Source organism: Pogona vitticeps, chromosome 4 (assembly GCF_051106095.1).
Source record: "Pogona vitticeps strain Pit_001003342236 chromosome 4, PviZW2.1, whole genome shotgun sequence".
In the NCBI taxonomy this organism is placed as follows: domain Eukaryota; kingdom Metazoa; phylum Chordata; class Lepidosauria; order Squamata; family Agamidae; genus Pogona; species Pogona vitticeps.
In genome coordinates this window covers 25,082,251-25,106,055 of record NC_135786.1, presented here as the reverse complement: position 1 = coordinate 25,106,055, position 23,805 = coordinate 25,082,251, and the positions used below count along the sequence as shown (strand labels likewise).

The window sequence follows — 23,805 nt, the reverse complement described above, 5'->3', positions numbered from 1 at the left end:
TGCATTCTGGTACTCTCTCTATCAAAAGTACACATGACCATTATTGCTTCCAACTGATGAAATGAAATTACTGTATTCACATAACAGATTTTCTTTATCAAAGGACAGTGGTGCAGTGGTCAATTTCAGGTGCTCATCATGACAGTCTTCATAGCTAGATGACTTTTCAAAAATGCTGGCAGATTGATCAGTCCATGCCAGCAAATGAGGAGGTCTTTTGTAAGCTGTGAATTGCCTGTGCAAGACCAATTCATACTCAAATACTTTGCATTACAACCGGGATAGCTTGCCTTCCAGTTTACAGTTCCTAAGAAAATTTATTTTGTTTTCCTTTCAGCCACTGTGAAGATTTCAGCGAAGCTAAGAGGGCGTAGGGAACTTTGAAGGTGGTGGCAGATGATGTCCTTCTCCTTGCTACTTAATACAGGGTCTTCAGTTCTGTGAACCATGAATCTCCTCATTATTGTTTAGTCGTTTAGTAGTGTGCAACTCTCTGTGACCCATGGACCAGAGCACGCCAGGCCCTCCTATCTTCCACTGCCTCCTGGAGTTGTGTCAATTTCATGTTGGTTGCTTTGATGACACTGTCCAACCATCTCATCCTCTGTTGTCCCCTTCTCCTCTTGCCTTCACACTTTCCCAGCATCAAGGTCTTTTCCAATGAGTCTTCTCTTCTCATGAGATGGCCAAAGTACTGGAGCCTCAGCTTCAGGATCTGTCCTTCCAGTGAGCACTCAGGTTTGATTTCCTTTAGAATTGATAGGTTTGTTCTCCTTGCAGTCCAGGGGACTCTCAAGAGTCTCCTCCAGCACCACAATTCAAAGGCATCAATTCTTCGGCGGTCAGCCTTCTTTATGGCCCAGCTCTCACTTCCATACATCACTACAGGAAAAACCATAGCCTTGACTATTCAGACTTTTGTTGGCAAGGTGATGACTCTGCTTTTTAAGATGCTGTCAAGATTTGTCATTGCTTTCCTCCCAAGAAGCAGGCGTCTTTTACTTTTGTGGCTGCTGTCTCCATCTGCAGTGGTCATGGAGCCCAAGAAAGTAAAATCTGTCTCTACCATGAATCTACTATACCATATTGAAGGGTCTTTAAAATAAATATATTCTATAGATATTCTTCTCTGCTTTGTTTAAAGATCCCAAGAATGAGGCTCCAGGAATGGATCTTATTCATAATTGAAACAGGAAACATTTGGGCAGCAAACAGGCAAATGGGTGCCTTTGAGATATAAGCTTTAATAGAGGCTTAGGGTACACCAGTCCTGCCATATGGTCTGTCTGCATCATACCTATTCTTTGCTGCCTGCAATGTGGACAGGCAGGAAATGCACGATGGGCAATGTACATGCACTGGGTTCCCTGTAGTGGTTTGTTCTCAGACAGCCAGGAACAAGGACAGAGTTTAAAAGAGAAGATTCATTTCAATATTGCCAGCACAGAAATCCAACCTTAAATAGCAAGTCAGCCAAAGACAAGAAAGAATTCATAACCCAAGCCTTCAGGGATAATTATTTTAATATCAATGTATCCATCTGCTCATCATTCATTCTGAGACGTGCTTTCTTGTGCCTATCTCAAGTCGCAATTTGTATTTCCTCGTTGGACATGCTTTAGTACACTATGCAGTCATCGGAAATCCGGACAAAGAATGAATTCATAATCCTTGCCATCAGTTAAATATCCTTTGATAAGCTCTGTCTAATAGCATTAAGTTTCAAGCAGCACAATCCAAAAGAGACTTCCAGTTCCTCCACAAAACATTTAAACAGATTGTTCTTGTTCCGTGAATGTTTTCTCTTCTAAGCATGGTCACAGAAGAAAGAGACTGATCGCTGGGATCCCACAGGGCTTTATGGAGAACTTGAATTGTTAAACATATTCTGAAGGGGAAAAAGAGCACAGCTCCATCTGCTCCCCCCCCCTTGGCAAACCTTATTTCTTCTAAATTATTTATAGTAGGGTTGTATTGTGAATGTTTTGTGAAGGGCCAGACCTCTTTAGCATTGTCACAATGATGGATGCTTTTCCAGATGCCCTGTTAACACAGAGCTTTTGGATGCCTCTATGAGCAGATCTTCATAAGCTATCTCTACATAAAAAGCTACCTGGCTTCCACCCCCGGTGGCATTGAATTAGATTTTTTACGGAGCTGAACTGCCTGCCTGCCTGCCTTTTCTGTAACATCCTAGGCAGAAACATTTCCAGTGTGTATTACTGCATTAAAATAATTTAAAGTAGGAGAGGGGAACATATTCTTTGACGGCAGCTCCTGTTAGCCCTCTCCAACATAACCAAATTGTGAAAGGTGATGTGATCCAATCACATATGGAAAGCTGCACGTTCTCCATTCCTGGTATCAAAAAATAGGTAATCTAAAGAAAATCCACAAGTGGCATGTGAATTGGTTTATTCTATTCCCATACATCTTTGGGTAGAAAAAGACCCACACATCAACCTCAGGCAAATTGACCACCACATGATTAAGCCAAATAACCAACTCAGATAAACCTAATACAGTGCAGATCACATTGTCCTGCAACCGGAAAAAAGGAATATTTCAGCAAAGGTATATTGAGCAAGTAAGAGAACTTGCATGCAACATTTTATTAATTTACCTTTTGTAGGCTCTCTTTCTCTCAGTGAGAGGAACAAAGGTGGCTCACAATGTTTCAGGAACCTTTCATGCAGGTAAGAGGGTGCTTGGTAGGCTCATAGGAGAAGAAGATTGACCTCCCCTGCTGATTTTCACTGGCAAGGTTAGGCATATTCGTGTTTTCTTACATCCTTGTCCAGTTCATTCTGCAAAGAGATATGGATGAGATTTGAAATTCCCCTTCTCATTTTATTTTCATAAAAACCCTATGAAATAGGTTAGGCTAAGGGATAACAGAGGATGAGATGGTTGGACGGTATCACCAAAGCTACCACCATGAATTTGACCCAACTCCGGGAGGCAGTGGAAGACAGGAGGGCCTGGCGTGCTCTGGCCCATGGGGTCACAAAAAGTCAGGCACAACTAAACAACTAAAGCAAAAGTAGTTGGTCTAAGAATAATAAGAATAGTGTGCTGTCAAATCAATTCTGACTTATGGTGACCCTTTCCAGGATTTTCTAGGTAGAGAGTACTTACTCCAAAGTGGTTTACTAATCCCTTCTTCTGTTGGCATCCTGGGACTGTGAAGCTTGCCCAAGGCCACACAGGCTGGCTGTTCAGGGAGACACAGTGGGGAATCCACCTCCCAATCTCTTGCTACATAGTTAGATATCTTACTCACTGAGCTATCCAGCCAGCTGGTGGCTGGTGTAAGCCTCATAATTAGCTACTTGGATAAGCAAGGGATCAAATGCAGAGCTGGTCTAAATCCAGAACTTTCTCCACTATAACACACACTGACCCCACTATTCATTTACAAAAAGTGTGAGCAACTTGTGGCCCTCTAGCATTTGTGTGACTACAGCTCCCATCATCCCTCACTATTGGCTGCAGTGGTGAGGGCTGATGGGGGTTGCTAGCAAAAGAAACATCTGGAGAGTCATACATTCCCCACCTGTGCCTTATGGATACAGGTCCAAGCCCTTCTTGGCTTTAACAGTACCATAGCAAACACCTCCAAATGAGATTGTAATGTAGGCATGTTATGCTTTCTACACCTCATTTCTTTTAGATGTCCACTACAGTGTTACGAAACAATGGCTGAAATAGTGTTGAAAGTCACAACCAGAGTACATCCATTGAATCAACTGAACCTGCAAAGGAGTTGGCTCACCAAATACCCACTAATTCAATGGGCCTGCTCTGCTTGTGACTCACAATGCTAAGCAACAGGAGTTCAGCCAATATTGTGTAAATGCTCTGTTGTTTTCCATCAGAAAGATGACAAGTGTTTAGAGGATTATATGGTTTTTATCATGTTCTTTCCACAACATCTTTGATGTTTGAGATCAGATTCTTACATTCATTCCTACCATCAAATTCTTTCCACATAATTCTCTTCAAGCATGCACAAGCCCATAATCACACATGGAGAAAGTATTGTATGAGCTAGTTATATGTTGCAAAGCAGCTGTTTATTTTAGCAGCCGTGCTGTTATGATGAAATATATTTTATGAGTCGGTGTACTTACAAATCATAGTGAGATTAATTTCTCCTAGTGTAGAAGGACACACACACACACACACACACGGTGGTAGAATAAAAATGTTAAACCCTTCACATCTCCAAGATGATCCATGAAAGATACCTGTCTGAAACACTGGACATGTGCTGCCAAGGTGTTCAGGCAATATTGAACTAGGTAGCCTGTCTCCATATAAGGCAGTTCCTATGTTCCTGGAATGTATTTACAGATGCAGTTCATCAGCTGGAGAAATGCAGGTAAAAGAAAAATACCAACGGCACCTTAATACAAATGGTGAGTGTCAGAAATGGGCTTACACGCATGGGTCTCAAATTACCACTGGCCTGAACTGAGGCCCCCTACCTTGTTTAATATTTATATATGAGTGGAGCTCCACCTACAGAAGCTGCTCTGGTGATATGATGAGATGCCATTGTGTGTGACTAGGAATATGGCTGATACCTCATCCGTAACCTCTATAGCTAGGGTTACACATGGATATAAATGGTGAACAAGAAGTAGCCCAAAGGTTTGCAACTGTATTGACCCTACCTGCCACTGTCTTCTCTTTAGCTGGCATAATACTCATCCTTCATTCTGTAATGTCATTTTAAAGTAGAAGAAGGCAACCTGCAGCCCTCAGGATGATGTTAGACTATAAACATCATAACTTATGACCATTGACAGTGCTACCAGGTGCTGATCAGAAGTGATGTCTAACAGCAAGCCATAGATTTTGCACCTGTGCTTTTAAGGGTTTTGATTACAGGCACTTAAGAAGTTGTCTTGTAGCATGTCAGATTATTTCTCCATTTAGCCTGGTATTTTTCTGTTCCAGAGCTTGGAATGATTGCGCAGTGGGATAACAGTTCCCATCATCCCTTTATGGCTAGCGGCCCCACTGGCAGTGGGGGTATTGGGTTTGGATCACAATTCCCAAAATCCTCCAGCTCTTTCCCATCACCTCCAATCTGACACTTTCAACTAGACCTGCCAAGCGCTAAAACTGGGACCATTTTACGTGCAAGGTGTGTGCTCTCTGCTACTCAGCAATGGTCCCTCCCTACAGCTTCCAGCTCTTGTGGTGACTCATTTCACATTAGTCAGACGCATGACAAGAGCTCTTTGTACAGCTGCCAGAGTAATTCAATCAGTTGATTTCAGGTGCAAAGGCATGCCTTCCACAGACTTGCTAGCAGTGGATTAGACAGGCTCCTGGCATTGTACACCATCTAGTGGAAGCATTGTAAATTTTGCGGACATGCACAAAACACTGATGTGTTTACTCAGATTGCATCTTGAATTGTGTATAAATAGGGGGAGGTCATAGACATAAACAGCCTATAAATTTATGTATGTATGTATGTATGTATGTATGTATGTATGTATGTATGTATGTATGTATGTATGTATGTATGTATGTATGTATGTATGTGTGTATGTGTGTATGTATGTATGTATGTATGTATGTATGTATTTATTTATTTATTTATTTATTTATTTATTTATTTATTTATTTATTTATATCCCACCTATCTAGCCAACTCAGGACCACTCTAGGCTGTGTTCCACTATATTGGACAGAGAATGTTGTTGCGTTTCATAGGCATCTATAGGAGTAATAAGGACATGCTTGCAGGAAACAGATTGTCTCCAGTCCACAGGAATATTTTTCTCCTCCTATACTTGGGTTATACGATGAAGATGAGTCCAATTATAGATTAATAGTTATCAAGCCTTTCTCATAGCACACTAGGCCTCCTCTGTACTTCGACACATGGAAGCTCCTTATCATCTTTTCTCCATGAACTTTCCAAAATTGAAGCTTTCCAGAAGCGATCACAATCTTCCTACTGCACATGCTTCCATGCTTCCTTTGGAGATGTTCTTCCTTTGCTTTCTATCCCAAAGTTACCAGCGGGCTCTCATTCCCAGATAATACAGATATATGAACCCAAGAAATGGCGTATTTTCTCAGTATTTGGGGCCAACAAAGTCAGTAAAGATGCAGCTGCAAGCTGTATGGGTAAGGGATCTGTGTTATGGGTTTGTATGATTCAGCTGAGAAAAATAAACGTTTGGTCTAGTCTAGTTATGAAAGCAACAATGTCGCCTGGAAACTATGTAAGGTCAAGAGAACATCTTGTATCAGGGCATGGATAGCAACTCAGACTGAATTCAAAATCAGTGGGAAATTGAGAAACATAATTTGCTCCGGCTCCAGTCACAATCAATCTGAGCAACTAAAGTGCCTGTTAAAGAGGCTGAGAATGCAAAGTATGTTGAGTAATTTGTAAAAGGTGTTTGGCTTAAAAGCTAAGGATTGCTGTTATTTGTAGTTCCTGTGTAATGCTGGGTGGACCCTGTTTCTAACAGATGACAGCTTCTTCTGAGCTGTAAAGCATTTCTTCATGGATAGGGGGGAAAAGATGGTGGGATTCAGATTTGTCTGGAAACAAGAGCCTGGGAAAAGTTACTTTTTGGACAGTGACCCCAGAAAGTTGTCAAAACAGCATTCTCTGATTTGGAAGCCTTTGCCTGTGTTCCTTGTTGTATGAGATCCGCCTGATTGAAGTATGTTTATCTATTGATTCATCCATTCCAGCTTTCTGGACTAAATGAAGCCATCCAGTGGAGAAATGTTCACTACAATGTATGTACTATGTCTAACCTTAGAATTGCTACCAGTGATCTGGACTTGTTAGATTTAGGGTGCAACCCATAATCCTTTGTTACATGAATTACAGCACTTGATTTTCATACATTTCAGTATCTCTGGGTGGATATTTAATAGCCTGTAGCCAAGATAAATATATTTTGAAGTATTAATGGTGAGAGAGGATGTACTGAAGACAAGAAATTTGAAGGTGATGTGAATTTGGGAGGGGCCAGTAGAGAATCTCTAGTGAAGAATGTGAAATATATTTTTCTATCTATGCTATGCCTAGTATAAATAAAAAAAGAAAAATATTTATACAGTCCTGTTTTTGCCATCATTTAGAAGATCTTAAGGATGGCTGCAGAGTTTCTGATACAAAGATAGGAGCTGTTCGGGAAGCCATGAAGTTGGTGAGTGATGCAGGCTAGAGCGTTTTCTGGACTGGAAGAAATTTCCACACTCCAAAGTGATCGAGGGTGGTAATTAGCTCCTTCTGAGCTCTCTAAAGTCTTCTATCTAAAGCTTGGGAAAGTTGTTTTTGAATTACAGAGTTCACAGAATTACCCCTAGTTAGCGTGTTACTTTTCCCAGCTCTGTCCTATTCATGCTGACACTTTGATTCAAACTAGATATGCCTTTAAGAATAGGATTCAAAACCACTCTTAAACTGGGTGCAATCCTTTCTTTACAAAAGGCTACCATGTTCACCCTCCACCATGGATCTGTATCATGACATCAACTTTCCTCCTTGCCTGTTGTTGTTCCATTGAAACCTACTTTTGCCACAGCAGTTATTCGCTCTGCTTTTGAATATCTTCAAGCTGGGCTAAATAGCAGTGGTGGGAGTAGGGGCGTTAACTCTGTAACCATCAACAAATCATGGTTCCATTCAAGATCAAAACAGCCTACAGCTGCTTTTTCTGAATAATAATGCAGCCAGTTTGAAGTGTATTATGCTTAAAGTCAATGGGACATGTTGGCACTGGGGTTAAACCGCAGAAGCCTCTGTGCTGTAGGGTCAGAAGACCAGCAGTCGTAAGATCGAATCCACGCGACGGAGTCAGCTCACGTCACTTGTCCCAGCTCCTGCCAACCTAGCAGTTCGAAAGCATGTAAATGTGTGTAGATAAAAAGGTACCACTTCAGTGGGAAGGTAACAATGTTCTGTGTCTAGTCATGTTGACCACGTGACCATGGAAACTGTCTTCAGACAAACGCTGGCTCTATGGCTTGGAAACGGGGATGACCACCATACCCTAGAGTCAGACACAACTGGACTAAATATCGAGGTGAACCTTTACCTTAACCTATGCTTAAAGTCAGCTTGCCTGGTCAACATAAATATAACGAACGGATTTCTGGTTTCTGATTCCTCCTTTAAGTGACAGCCTATAGTTCCTTAAATGTCCAGGTGCCCCAGGAAACCTGGGGGAGAAGGGTTTCTAGAATACACGAGACCTTTCCATTCAAATAGCAAGGATAAGCTATCTGGTGCCCTGCCAATATTTGAGATGGTAGTTCCCATCATCCCTGTCTACTAATGATGGCTGGAGCTGATGGGAGTGTAATGCAAAGCTTCCAGAGGGTACCAGGGTTATTCATCCTGCTACATACTGTCTGGTCCTATCATTGACCCAGTATGTCCCAGTATCCTCTTCCTCACTGCTCTGATAACTCTTTTAACAGTCATCACAAATAAAAATATACAGTGGAAATGCACCAAGAACGAAATGCATAACTCAAATTAATGAGGGGGATGCTTTTGATTTGTGTCATTTTGTCAGCTTGGGACCCATTCATTGACTTTATAAGCTCTAAATGATAGGGACTTCTTCTCCACCAATAACTAATGGGGATTTATGGAAAGATCTACTTGATTGATATGAATTTGAATTTACCTATGAATTTACCTTGAATTTACCTATGAAATCCTATGATCTGATTGTAGGTTAGTTGTAATATTGGTTTTATGCTTCCCTAGTTTCAATTTTACTTATTTGATGTATCTTTAAATTTAAATCTAAGAAATTGCCCTTCATTTCTTTAACACGAGAGTTGAATAGTAGAACTCAGGTTAGCAGCTCGGTCTCCTCGTGAATGTGCAGCTACAAAAGGACTCCACTGTTCCTAAAGTTTTATTTTGCTCCTTCTTCTCCAATGGTTATATTTCCAGATGGAAAGAGTATAGTGTGAAATATCTGTAGCCAGACCCTGGGGAGGCTGTGGAATTTGAGGAATTTCCTAGTGGAATGGGGCAGCAGCTGAAGTTTCCACTGTCTGGATTTCCAAATATGAGATGGCAAGAAAACTCAGCTGAATATCAAGTACACATTGGCACAATGCAAAGCAGAAGTCTGTTCACTGGTTTTCATAAGGGACAGTTACATGTGAAATTCAAATGCACAGGAAACTCAGGGTGGGGGGGGCACAGCATGTGTAGGGACTGCTGTGTGTCCTATCTTAGTAATAACGTAGCAACTACTGCATAACTTATTAATATCTCTGCTTATATGTGAGCTGCTCTTTTAAAAATAATAACAAATGGCTGCAGAAGGAAAGATGGGGAGAAAGCGTGACTGGGAAGTTGTTCCATGGGAAATAACATGCTCCAACATTGATTTACAAACATATCACCATTTAAAAAAATATTTTGCAAATAATAACTATGGGGAGCTCAACTGGTAACATGGCATAGGAAAGGAAGTGACCAAACCAACCCCTTTGTTCCATTTCTGTAATGTCTAACGCCACACCACCATCACTACTATTTAACACATTAGTAAAAACATATGATTATGTTGGTTATAACCTTGGGACGTGGTGGCGCTGCGGGCTAAAGCACAGAAGCCTTTGTGTGCTGCAGGGTCAGAAGACCAGCAGTCATAAGATCGAATCCACATGATGGAGTGAGCTCCTGTCGCTTTGTCCCAGCTCCTTGCCAACCTAGTAGTTCGAAAGCATGTAAATGAGAGTAGATAAATAGGTACCACCTCGGTGGGAAGGTAAACAGCATTCCGGGTCTAAGTCGTGCTGGCCACGTGACAACGGAAACTGTCTTTGGACAAACGCTGGCTCTATGGCTTGGAAACGGAGATGAGCACCGCCCCCTAGAGTCGAACACGACTGACTAAAATGTCAAGGGGAACCTTTAATTTTACCTTTAAAACATATGGGCACCTATAAAAATGGGCATCATTTCTAATCCTTTGTATGGCTTACACATGCATAACTGATGTACCAACCAGGGTGCACAACATCTGGAAGTCATTAAAATAATTAAAGCAAGTTATTTGTTTTTGTTGTTAGGATTCAAATTGTTGCAATAGATCCTTTCCACATTCTTCCCCATCCCCCCTTCCAACTCTGGCTGCTATTTGTAAACTTTGATACACGGACAGGAAAGATGTGGCTTTCCATATGCTTTTAGACGGCAACTCCCATCACCCTCCACTCTTGACTGTGGAGGCTAACGGTTATCACAGTGGCTGTCCAACAATAGGTGAATGACCACATTTTGCCCATTCCTGTTTAAAATGCAGTTGCATTCATGCACATTGGTTATAACCTGTACATTTGGTCCTCTAGATATAACCCAAGTGTTTCCACACAGGCCTCTCAGCAGCTAGATCAGGAGAAGAAACCTGTGCCAGCTTGTCAGGCCAGAACTTAAGTTCCTTCAGCATCAAAATGTCAAACACAGAGTGCACTCATCTCTGAGCACAGGCAGTCTCTGAAACAGATCCTCCTTTCTTTAGTCAAGTCAGGACATGGTCCAGATCTGGATTTGTTTGCTTTATCTGCTGAAGTTTATTTCTTATAGTGGCAAGGAGCAAAGAGAAGGATGAAGAAAAAGTGGAAGACAGAAGCAAACAGGAACTAGGCGGATTCCCTCTGTGACTATTTTTAACTGTGCAAATAGCTTGAGCAGGTCCAAATCTAGGAAAGGAAACGGAGAGCTTCTTGCTTTCCCCTTTTGACCACTTTCTTCAGCTTTTTCCCATAGTGTGTTTTTATGGTCTAATACTTGAGGGAAAATATGGGCAAAAGCATTGAACAAACATAAGAATGTATTTAATGGGCATGTTAACAGCCAGCCACATACTTATCAACCGTCCATGAAGATGAGGAGGGAAGGCTATGGAACAAGCAATCTTTAATCACATCACAATGGTTACCACGCTAGTGGCGATCATAAGCGACTCAAGGCTAACAACTGCACTTTGTGCATATGCGATACTGCTTTTATCATACTAACGCCAATGGTGCTGGAAGCAAACTCTTTTTATAGCACAGATATTCACAACAAAAGAACAAATGATGGGCCCAGATGTGAAGTGACACACTGTTAAAACTTATTGATTTCATGGAGAGGGTGAACGTTGCTACTAGAGCCATTCATATAAAAATCTTCCCACCAATGACCTGGCCCCCTTGTTTAAAAGAGAGTGAGATATTTTGAACTATAATCCCTTAACCACGTTGGCTGGGACTAACTAGAAGGCATAGACCAGTGGTTCTTAACCTTTGTTACTCAGATGCTTTTGAACTGCAACTCCCAGAAACCCCAGTCAGCACAGCTGGTGTTGAAGGCTTCTGGGAGTTGCAGTCCAAAACTCCTGAGTAACCCAAGGTTAAGAACCAGTGGCATAGACCAAAACATCTAGGCTAGGGGGTACCAGCTTGCTTGGGCTTGATTTAGTATAGTAATGGGCTGGTGTAGTATAATAATAAAGGCCCCTGGACATTCATGGCAGGTCATCCAGTTCCATATGCAACCATGCAAAGAATTAAAAGGACCAAAGATTAATAATTCCAATAAACTGTTCCAGCTGAGGCAGTGACTGGTTAGGCTGACCATAATTTACTAGATGAAAGAGGTCGAGAGATGTTTTCTCTTCCATTTAATTCTCTTCCTTCTTTTTCCCCCTAAGGAACGATCTTCATCCCAGTTAAGTGCTGACCATCTGACCTCAAGTACATAAACCAAGCCTAGAGCACTGCACTGATTATATTTGTCCAAACCTACCAAGAGTCTACAATAACAATCCTGTGTGTATATATACTGTATATGCATGTGTGTGTGTTTTTCTTCCCAGTTGGACTGTTTATACTGTCAAGTACCACAGTGATCATTAGTACCTGTAAATAAGTACCGACAGCTTGTAAACCAAGCTTTATAAAGACACTGGGTGGCAACATTTTGTAATGGGTTGGTCTTTATGGGGTTTGCCACTCTGACCTGTCTGCACCACCTAAGAATTGTACTCACATAAAAGTTGAAACCATGTAACCTCATTGGCTCTAAATTGTATTTAACAGGTTATTGTTATATAGACCCCAATCCAGCCAACCAAACCCTGGAAAATTTACTTTTTGGGACCACAAGTCTCAATATTGCATGTCATCTGGTGGGAGTCTAAGAATTATTGTCTAAAAATGGAATGTTTTGAAGCCCTCATCGTTTACAGAGACCTTATGGCATTGTCAGATATTTGTTTGTTTGTTTACATTTCATTTCATTTTCAGGCTGCCCTTCACCTCCTGAGGGACCCAAAATGGCTCACAGGGTTAAAGCAAATTCCACTAAAAACACAATCAACACAACAGAAAGTACAGTCCCTGCAAAGGCCTACCCTTTGCTCTCTAGCCTAACTTTGTGCTGGGATTGTGGATGTGTCTCTGGCCTGGGATAGGGTGGCATACCTCTGCTCCTCTCTCACACCACTTCTTCCCTGCTCCGCTTCCAGCTTTTCTTCTGGTGAATCTTAGCCAGCACAGCAGTTCTGTCTGCACATATTTCTGTTGGATATTTCTGGTCAGCTAGCAGAATGGTGTTGTGCCACCAGAAAGACTTTTCTGCCTTCAGAAGAGGATTTTTGCTGGTGGAAGCAGAATACGCCCAACCCCAATTCCCTAAAACTGGCATAATGTTCATTTTGAATTGAACTGCCTACTGAAGTTTCTTCAATAAAGGGCTGCTTCTTTTGTTTCTCCCACGCCAGTCTTTGCTAATAATTCCAACTAGACAAACTGCATCCATCTTGTGGAGCATAGATTGTTTGCTCCATGACAAACACAGACATGTTACCATGTAAATTTGGGAAGCAGACTTGAGACAGCAGTCCTCCAGGCTGTGTTTGGGTTTGGAAAGGAAGGTTATCTAACCCCTAGTAAAATTCTGCTGATGGCTGTCAAATCCTGCTTTCAACCCAAGAAGGACTAATCCTCAAAACAAATTAAAATTCTGATTCCACTGGCTGAAGTTTACTTAAAGCCTTTGCCAATTAAACTGCATGCCATTCGGGAAGTACTGTAGAGCAAACATAACTCCAGTGGGTTCGCTTCCAGAAGGGAAGGAACATTGGCATTTGTGGAGTATCATTCCCCAGACATTTACCTTTTTCTCTGAATCTCAAACGTTCCTGCTTCCTCTGGGACAGAAGTAATTTTAGCTTATGCTTGCATCACAGTCGAAGAATGATCAGTAGGAGAGCCAGCTTCACAAGAGACAGAGGGACGTCTACAAACTGAAATTGTCGACTCCCCAAACGATCTGTTTCCAGTTTCTGTGCTATTTAATTTTTGCCAATAACCACACAAAACAAATACTTTTAGATTTTTAAAAAATTAAGAAATAGCCAACAAGTCAAGGAGAGAGGATCTCCTTAAAATCTAGGCTGCAAGAATTAAATTTTTGTTGCCTTGCAAACAAGAAAAACCCCACCACTTTTGTAGATTATACTTTCCAGAATCTACTAGCCAGCAATAATAATTTTTTTAAAAAAGGAATAACTGCCTCCAGCTCTACTTTGGAACAGTCTCTCCCATTGCCAAAATGTTTAACTTATTATGAGTTGGTGGGAACTAAAAGATAGGAAGTCTCCCGTTCAAATCAATTCTTGAGCTCTGAAATCACAACATGGCTTCAGCCAAGCCTGTTCTGTAAATGTGAGCTTGTCCATCTCCTCCTCTGGATGTACCCTTATGGAGATAATAATATTGGCTTGCAGGACTGTTGCAATGATTTTAATGAGATAACATATACAAAACACATAGAATAGAAATACTGCCAACTAATAGCAACTGGCGTGGCTGCTTCTTACACTGACCAGTCAAACCAGACAAAAAGAGTTTATGTGTCATGTCCAGTAAAAGAAGAGTGATAATGTTATTCTAACTCAGGGAAACAATGACATTTCTGTAACCTAAAAAAAGAGTGGGATCGATCAGGAAAAGTCAAGCATCTGTAGCTTCTTTCAAGATAACTCACTTGTCCTGGAATAGCCTCTGTACCAGCTGATGGCAGTAGAAGAATCAAACTCAGGACTGTGCTTTTTAAAAAGTAGTAAATTCTGCACCAACACAACCAACATTTTAAAGGAAAGTTACATTCTGTGAACTATATAATGTAAGGTAAAGGTAAAGGCAGTGACAGATTTTACTTTCTTGGGCTCCATGAGCACTGCAGATTGGCACAGCAGCCATAAAAGACGCCTGCTTCTTAGGAGAAAGACGCTGACAAACCTCGACAGCATCTTAAAAAGCAGAGACATCACCTTGCCAATAAAAGTCTGAATAGTCAAAGCTATGGTTTTTCCAGTAGTGATGTACCGAAGTGAGAGCTGGACCATAAAGAAAACTGACCGCCGAAGAATTGATGCCTTTGAATTGTGGTGCTGGAGGAGGCTCTTGAGAGTCCCCTGGATTGCAAGGAGAACAAACCTATCCATTCTAAAGGAAAGTAACCCTGAGTGCTCACTGGAAGGACAGATCCTGAAGCTGAAGTTCCAATACTTTGGCCATCTCATGAGAAGAGAAGACTCCCTGGAAAAGCCCCTGATGTTGGGAAAGTGTGAGGGCAAGAGGAGAAGAGGACGACTGAGGACAAGATGGTTGGACAGTGTCATCAAAGTGACCAACATGAATTTGACCAAACTCTGGGAGGTAGCGGAAGACCGGAGGGCCTGGCGTGCTCTGGTCCGTGGGGTCATGAAGAGTCGGACATGACTAAACGGCTAACAACAACAAAGGTAAAGGTTCCCCTTGACATTTAGTCCAGTCGTGTCTGACTCTAGGGGGCGGTGCTCATCCCTGTCTCCAAGCCATAGAGCCAGCGTTTGTCCGTAGACAGTTTCCATGGTCACATGTACTTGTTTATTAAATCTGTTCAAACCTGTGATCATGATTTTTTTAAGTTGCTGAAAATATTTGTGAATCATTTCTCTGCCCATCACAGTGATATACAGTGGACCCTCTACTTACAGAATTAATCTGTATTGGAACGGTGGCTGCAGGTCGAAAAGTCTGTAGGTCGAGTCTCCATTGACCTACAATGCATTGAAAACCGATTAATCCGTAACCGGCCGTTTTTGTTCCATTTTTGTTCCATTTTGGTTTTTTTCTCGTCTGTAGGTCGATTCTCTGGCTGCAAGTCGAATCTAAATTTTGCAGCCAGAGAAGTCTGTAACTCGAAAAGTCTGTAAGTTGAGCCGTCTGTAAGTCGAGGGTTCACTGTAAAATCAAATAAAGAAAAATGTCTTTAACACATGTTACAAAACATTTTAATAGCCAGTTTTAAAAAATGATTTTAAAAACCAAAAGCCATTTGAAAAATTACAGTTTGGACTGTAAAGAAAGAATCAGCCTGACTCCTTGGGAGCAAGTTTTGCAATGGAAATGCTGCTACGGAGAAAGCCCTGTCTCAACAAGCTACCACACATGATAACGGGATACATAGGAGGTTCTTTGCGAAAGTACTTATTTTGCCAAATCCATGCTGCAACCTTTAAAAAAAAAATTATTCAGGCTTTGCCAAGCACATGAGAGAAGAGGTGGAAAAACCCTGGGGAAATTCAGACAGTGCTTCTTGTTCCCTGGCGGTCCACTGAACCTAATATATATCTTTTCCTTATAATCAGAGTTTGTGTTTCTTGCATTCTGGGTTTAAATGGATGGACACTCCATCCTACCCACCTCTCTCTGATCTGCAGACGGGATGGGAAATATCTATGGAAATGCTGAAGGGGAAATTCAATTGTAACAGGCCCATGACTGCCCTGATTGGCCACAATATGAAACATGCCCTCTGGTGCCTTGCAACTTTCTCTGAGTGGTATCTACATTTTTAAAAAATGCTGCAAAACCACTTGTTATTCTCTTCAAGCTGTGGTTCTTATAGGGATTTTTTTTCTAGCATGGGAATTTACCACTTCCCCATGGAATTTCATGGATCGATGTTGCAGTAAGGTGCATCATGAGGATAAGGAGTCAGGAGACATCTAGTGGTCTAATCCACTGGTTCTTAACCTTTGTTACTCAGATGTTTTTGGACTGCAACTCCCAGAAGCCTTCACCATCAGCTCTGCTGGCTGGGGTTTCTGGGAGTTGCAGTTCAAAAACACCTGAATAACAAAGGTTAAGAACCACTGGTCTAATCCATCTATATGCCCACTGAGGGGGAAACAGACAGGGGGTTTAATGCAATCTTGGCTGACACATAGAGATGGTACATCCCACTAGATGTTTCAGCATCCTAATAATGTTATTGAAAACTGGTGAATCTCAAAGACAAAGGGACAACCCATTTTCACCAGACTGTAATGACTCATTGTCATTAATATTGTCTGTTTGCTTGGAGCCGGATTCACTCTTTGCAAAGAACCAATTTCAGGCTTGCAGAAAACAAACAAACAGATGCCAATTATGATAAAGAACCAAAATACAGTTTACAGTATAAAATAAACTCATCACAAAATATCAGATGGAAGGGCTAGTTTATATATCATTTACAATACCCCACAGTGGACAGAAGTAGGTGATTAAAAAAACTTTTAATTTAAATTGGTGTTTTATTTAAATCAACTTTTACTGTCCTTCTGCAACTTTGTGTTGCAGAAGGATAATAAAAATTTTCTCACTCTAAAAATGCACATTTCCAGATACTGAAAGTACCCATGAATAGAGGATTAATGTAGATGAAGTCAATCTGGGCAAGCAGATTTTATGAAACTCATATTATGAAAAATATGCTTTAAGGTTTTAACGAGTGTGCTTGTGGAAGAAAACAATTACGTTATGAAATACCTGAGGAGTGATTTAAACCAAATCCTTTTTGCAACATCCATAATCAAAGTTTATGCAGCAAATTTATTTCTGACTTTTTGCTGTGCCAGTGTAAAATGTTGTTATCTTGTGGGTTCAAATATTTATCTTTCACTGTAACACACTCTCATTGTCTGACCAAAGCAGCCCTGGCCTACTTTGTGTGTATCTAAACACACAAATCTGTTCACAGATATACTGTGAGACTGTGCAAGTGTATTTATCTTCTTAAATACTTATCAGTACTGGAGTGGTAATTAAAAGATTTTTTTGCATTTTACACTGTTTTTGCTACATTTCTTATAACCTCTCTAAGAACTCTGTGTTAATAATGAAGGGCTTGAACACATGCCATGCATGTGTATGTGCTCTATTTATATCTGGTACGATGAACATAACCAAGTTCTCAGGTGAATTAGCAAAAATATGATTTAAACACTATAATATATAACTGAGAGTCAGTGTTGTGTAATAGACAAGAGTATTGGACTAAGATACAGGAGACTTAACTTCAGATATGCTACAGATTAGAGTATTCCACTGCATCTTGCTAGAAGAATGGAACATTCAGATTTCTCATCCATGCCGTGCAAGAGGTAGAAGCAAAAAAGAGATTTGAGATCTACCAATAGATCCCTGGGTGGCTTTGAGGTTATCAGGATTTCTGGCTTCCAATATTTTAATAAAATTAATTCAAAAATGTGTCATCTGCACAGAGTTAGACATCCTCTGCTAGCTGAAATTCTCTTTAGAGAGCAAAAATGCTCTTCTTCCAATGGACCCTCATTTTGCTGGCTGATTTCAGAGATCTGACAGTCAACCCAAACTGCTACAAAAAGTGACCTAGCACCCAGTTCAGCAGGTACAGTGTGCCCTCTACCGGCTGCTTTGCAGAAATTTAGACAGAGGGACAAGAATAAACCAATACGTAAAGCAGTCTTAGCAATTGTCAGGGGCCGAATCCAGGACATTTGGTATATGAAACCAGCACTCTGTCACTATAAACCTTCCGCAGAAGAAGGAGGGAATGTCACTGTGAATCACAAACTCTCCAAGCACAAACTTAGAGCATTCTTCACAGCTCTGACTAAAAGACTGACTTTAAAAAAAAAACTAAAAAGATTCTCTAGGGAGCTGAACACTACATAGATACAGGGCAGCAAGCATAGAAATGGGTTATTGCCCTTGCCCTCATATCTGGCATCTAAGCTACTGTGAATGACAGGATGCTGTATTAGATAGGCCTCTGGACTGTTTTTGTATTTAGAAGGCTGTTTTTATATTCTGAAGGCACCCTAGCAGAGCCAAGAAAACTTGACAAGCTGAGTTTGTGTTTGTTTCTTGAACAAGAGGGGCCCTTTATAGATGCCAAAACCATTATCAGTTTTCAGCCCTCAAAGGCCTGCTATGCAGTGATAAACTATTGGACTTTCTGACCTATGGAAAGGCTTCAGCTAGCACGTACACATTAGCTGTGAAGATTTAAGCCAGGCTTTCTTGTACTCACGCTTTTGCTTCAATTAAATTCGTAGCGATGGAAAGGAATGTGATGAATACCAGTAATATAGATTACTGCAATGCGCCTTACGTGGGGCTGCCTTTGAAGACGGTCCGGCGACTGCAACTGGTCCAGAATCGAGCGGCGCGGCTGGTCAGTGGTGTGGCCGCCAGGGAACATATCAAGCCGATTATGTATAAGTTACATTGGCTACCAGTTGCTGCCCGGGCCCAATTCAAAGTGCTTGTTTTGACATATAAAGCCCTAAACGGCTTGGGCCCTGGATACCTGAAGGACCGCCTCCTTCCATATGAGCCTACCCGGCAGTTAAGATCTAGCCAGGGGGCCCTTTTGAAAGAGCCGTCCCTCAAGGAGGTAAGAGGGACGGCTTGTAGACAAAGGGCCTTTTCGGCAGCTGTCCCCAGACTATGGAATGCCCTCCCTACTGAGATTCGTCTGGCGCCGACACTGATGACATTTCGGCGCCAGGTCAAAACCTTCCTGTTCCAGAAGGCTTTTAAATGAAATAATATTAGCTGTGGGTCCGATGGCAATTTTATATATATTTTAATTGTATTTTAATTGCTACATATCTTTATTGTATTTTAAATGCTGTAAGCCGCCCAGAGACCTTTGGGTAGTGTGGGCGGCATATAAATAAATAAATAAATAAATAAATAAATAAATAAATAAATAAATAAATAAATAAATAAATAAATAAATAAATAAATAAATAAAAGCAGGATTCTACTGTAAAATGACATTACAGCAGTGATATTAAAATGATTCTGCATTTGAATCTAAACAAGAAATTAGTACAGTATATGCATTTTTTATGAAATGCGTATCTTCTCTTTAAAGTGATGCCTTCCTTCTCTGTTTTTTGACCATACATAACTTGCCCTTCTTTTGGTGACTATGATAATTGTTGAATAAATGTCTCACTAGGTTTCCAATGCAGACCCAGTTTGGGTGGCTTCTACCTTGCTGCCATCATACCTGACATACATGTGACGGTAGGTAGGTAGGTAGGTAGGTAGGTCGGTCGGTCGGTCGGTCGGTCGGTCGGTTGGTAATTGTTAGTTTGCCTTTTTTTCCCTGGCAAGCAACCCAATACAGCTCACAAAATATAAACAAAAAAAAAACCCAAACATAATTAAAACCACACTGATTACAGTGTTAGAATTTCACATGCCAATATTTAAAATAATTATATAAAAACTATAAACCTCCCTCCCTCAATTGCCTTCTGACTTCTCCAAAGCTTCTCTAAAGAGGTAGTTCTCCAGCAGCCTTCAGAAGGAAAGGAGGGAAGAGGCCAGCCAAACTTCCCAAGAAAGAGAGTTACATAATTTGGGAGCAGCCAAAACAAACAAACAAAAAACAAACAAACCCACAGCTTCTATTGAATCCTCACCAGATGTGCTTGTGAAAGCAATGGGGCGAAGAGCAAACATTCTCCTGCCAATCTTACTGCTCATCAGGACAGCTAAATTAATTATAGTTGTTTTGGACAGCCTGGGCTGGAGCCACAAAGGGATTTAAAGGTCATGACCAGGAGTATGAGGATGGCCTTGAGTTTGGAGGTCACTAATTCATAGGGTCACCATAGTTCGGAAGTGACTTGACTGTATGCCAGGACAACTATAGCAGTGTTATCATTTCTGATAAATCTCCCTCTTTTGAAAAGCACATTTAGAGTTCATACCTAGTATGACCACAACACTGTTATTACTGCAGTTCTGCAGCCAGCCAGTAGTGATCTTTCAGCAGAGGAAGATTTGTAGCCAAGAAGACACAAATGACTTTTTGGTGACCCCCAGGTAGTTCCATGGAAAGCTCCCTCAACACAGCTGTTTTGTCAGCAATTGGAACAGCAAATGGTTACTTCTTTTTTTAATTTTGTTTTTTTTTTATTTTTTTTTTATTAATTAATAACACAAACAAACATACAAAACAAACACAGAACACATAATCGGGGAGAATATTTTCCATATATCCATCGAACATATAATACTGACTGCCTAAACTATATTGCCCTACTTAACATCTTTAGGCCATATCCATTTGATATATAATTCTGACTACATAAACCCCAAGGATTAACATACATAAATTGTCAATATATAAACTTAAACCTGTATTGATCTTATATTCAAGCCACTAGGAAGAGCAAATGGCTACTTCTGAGTTGTATTGGAGGGGAGATCAAGGACATAATGTGGAAGAGCAGTCCAGAATGCAGGGGAGCGATCCTTGTGATTTGAAAGGACCTATAGAAAAATTCCAAGTTCTGCACTAAGGCTGCATTATATTCATTGTTCATTTGTCTGTGATTCTGAGTATGTTGGTTTGCAATGGCAACAGCAAGTATACTTTGCAGGGTACCTGCACCTTCGCTCAAGGAAATAATGCAAATCTCAAGTGACACAATCTACACCAAAGATGTACACCAAGGCTGTACTAAATTCCAATAATAGTGCCTGCTTGGGTTGGTGAGTGCTTTGTGAGTGACGGAGGACCCAATCCAAACTGAACAACTTCAACATTCCTACAAGCAGCAAACCTTTCCCCATACCATCTTCCCAGAGAAGCAACTCAAGATGTCTTTTAAAGTAGTGGTTCTCTATTTTCCTGCCTCCAGATTTCAGACTTCAATTCCTAGAATCTCTGGCTGTTTATCATGGCTTCTGGAGGGTTAAATGTTGAGAATCACTGTACTAGATTTATTATTATTATTATTATTATTATTATTATTATTATTATTATTATTATTATTATTATTATTATTATTATTATTATTATTATTATTATTATTATTGTTGTTGTTGTTGTTGTTGTTGTTGTTGTTGTTGTTGTTGTTGTTGTTGTTGTTTTTGTTGTTTTTGTTTTTGTTGTTTTTGTTGTTTTTGTTGTTTTTGTTTTTGTTGTTTTTGTTTTTGTTTTTGTTTTTGTTGTTTGTATTTCTCATTCCCTCTCTACCTCAAAATGCTTTTTCTTCTTTTTCTCTCCATCAGGGAAAAGAAAACTGCAAGTCTCACAAGTGACCAGACTGGTATTTGTCTTCTTGTTGTTTTTTTGCCATGTTTCTGACTTTTCCTTTCCATTTTTATTCCATGCTATTATTAATCAAGAGAAGATCTTTTGGCTTGAATATGTGGCATATTTTGTTCTGCTAGCAGGACTTATGGGATGATTTGTTTCATTTGTTTTGTTTGACAGCTTTTCAACCCACAGTCTTTTGTCTCTCTTTTGGCTTGTATGATTGCCTGCCATTTGGGGTTGTTGTTGGGTGTGACCAATACTATCTCTATTGATGTGCAGAGTATATAAAAGTTACATAAATGAACCAGTTTTCAAGATTCTCATATTTCTGTATCAGGCAAGGTGTTAGAAAAAATGGGAAGTGGGACAAGGAGAGAAGCTGACTTGATATTGAAGTCATGATGCCTGCATGGTCACAGTTGCAAGAAGGGGGGAGAGGATAGAGGCTGATAGACATTCAAATAAGGTTGCAGCACATAGATCAGGTGAAGGAGCATAAGGAGTTCCAAGGGCTGCTCCATTTTCTATCAACCCCTGGTCATAGTCCTCTTCTTACAAAACGGGAAGGGAGAGGATAAGGCTTCACCTGTATCTGCTCCTAGAATTAGTGGGGGTAGAAGGTCAAAACATTTTTTATTTCTCCCAATTTTGTAAAATCCAATTTTTACCCAACAATATCTCCATCCCTTGTCAAAATGTTTGGAAGACTTGCTGAGACTTTACAAATGTTACTGCTTTAAACTATGGGTCTCATCATCCCTTAGGTGCCATGGCCAATTTACATTGCAATCATGGCTGAGGGAAAGTGTGTCCTCAGAGGTGTAGTCCAAAAAAAGAGCAACTTTTTCAAGACCTGTGTTTTTGCCTTTGATTAAAACATCTGCATTGCAATGATGAAATGTTTGCTTTAAAAAAATAGGCTGGTCTTAGCAGCCATAGCAATACCTGATTAAAAGATAAATATAGATATACCAGATCAAGGCCAGGCCAATTAAAAAGCACCCTGACCCTAATTACAAAGCTCTGCCCAAGAGGATTGTGTGTGCTATAAACAATAGCATGCATGTTTACATTCCCTTTGGAATAATTTAGCTGGCTCAGCAGAAACACATTTAAACTGCTCATGTCTCTGTCCAAGAAAACAATTTAAATGAATCTCTTTACATAATCATGCCCAGTTTCTGTCATGCTACTCTTAATAGGATACAAATCTTTATCTATGACAAAAAATGAATGATTATGATGAAGGTCTTAAATTTAAGTGTCTCCTAGTGAGAATCTCTTTGAATTCAAAGGCTGGAAAGAAAACAATCATTATCTGATGCCTTATTTTACAACCCATCACCAACACAGGTTGAGTTGAAGAAAATGTAAGACATGGCCTTTTCAGTGACAGGAGTAAGTTATGAAATTCGTTGCCAATAAATGTTAGACTATCTTCATCTTCAATATATCCAAGGCAGGCAGTGAACCCCCCCCCCCCGGTCTAGATGTTAATAGTTTCTAATCTTCAATCAAAAGTTGCAACTATTATTTTGGGTTTGAATAGTCTGATTTAATATGACTACTCTGTAGATTGTAACATTTTGTTTTGCATACACCATCTTGGGCAAAATCTAATGTAGAAATGTCTTTATAAATTTATTTATTTAAATTTAAAATAGTAGAAAACAGGAGGGGAGAAGAAGAAATTAAATTTAAAATATATTTTACCCTGCCTTTCTCTTTTAAAAGGAAAAGACAGCATTTCAAACCTAACAATAGTGGTTATACAATTATTAAAAGGATCAAATGAATGCCATATTAAAAAGCATATGCAACACCAAACATACATTCAGAGCTGTAAGACACAGATTAGATTAGGCATCCTTCAGTCTCGAGAGACAATGGTAACGTGCTCTGTATGGAACAGCATCTAGTGCGGCTGAGAAGGCCAATTCAAGAGTGACAATTCCTTCCACGCTGAAGACAAATTCAATCTCTCCCCTGCCCAGCTCCCTGTTTTTGCTGGTTTCGGCATTGCCTCTTTGCCTGGGCCTGCTGGACAAGGGTCTCTTCAAAATGGAAGACACCATGATGCCTGCCTCCAGGCTGAACGCTCAGATGTCAGGTTTTCCCATCTGTTTAGGTCCATTCCTAAGGCCTTCAGATCCTGCTTGCAGATATCCTTGTATGGCAGCTGTGGTCTCCCTCTGGGGTGATTTCCCTGCACTAATTCTCCATACAGGAGATATTTTGGAATCCAACCATCAGCCATTCTCACAACATGCCCAAGCCAACATAGACGTCGCTGTTTCAGTAATGCATACATGCTAAAAATTCCAGCTCGTTCCAGGACTACTCTATTTGGAACTTTGTCCTGCTAGGTGATACCA

General features: G+C 40.4%; 1 protein-coding gene across 2 annotated transcripts in view; it reads left to right on the top strand.

The window, feature by feature from the left end:
- The window catches only part of LOC144588961 (uncharacterized), a 64,314-nt gene extending 42,575 nt beyond the window's left edge, over nucleotides 1-21,739 (top strand). Inside the window, exon 5 of one of the 2 annotated variants that reach the window (XM_078392584.1) lies at nucleotides 21,403-21,739. The gene's annotated coding sequence lies outside the window, so the exon portion shown is untranslated. Of the gene's footprint in view, nucleotides 1-11,717; nucleotides 11,813-21,402 lie in introns of those variants that run through there. The other variant, XM_078392585.1, reaches the window with a different exon arrangement.
- Nucleotides 21,740-23,805: the final 2,066 nt, after the last annotated feature.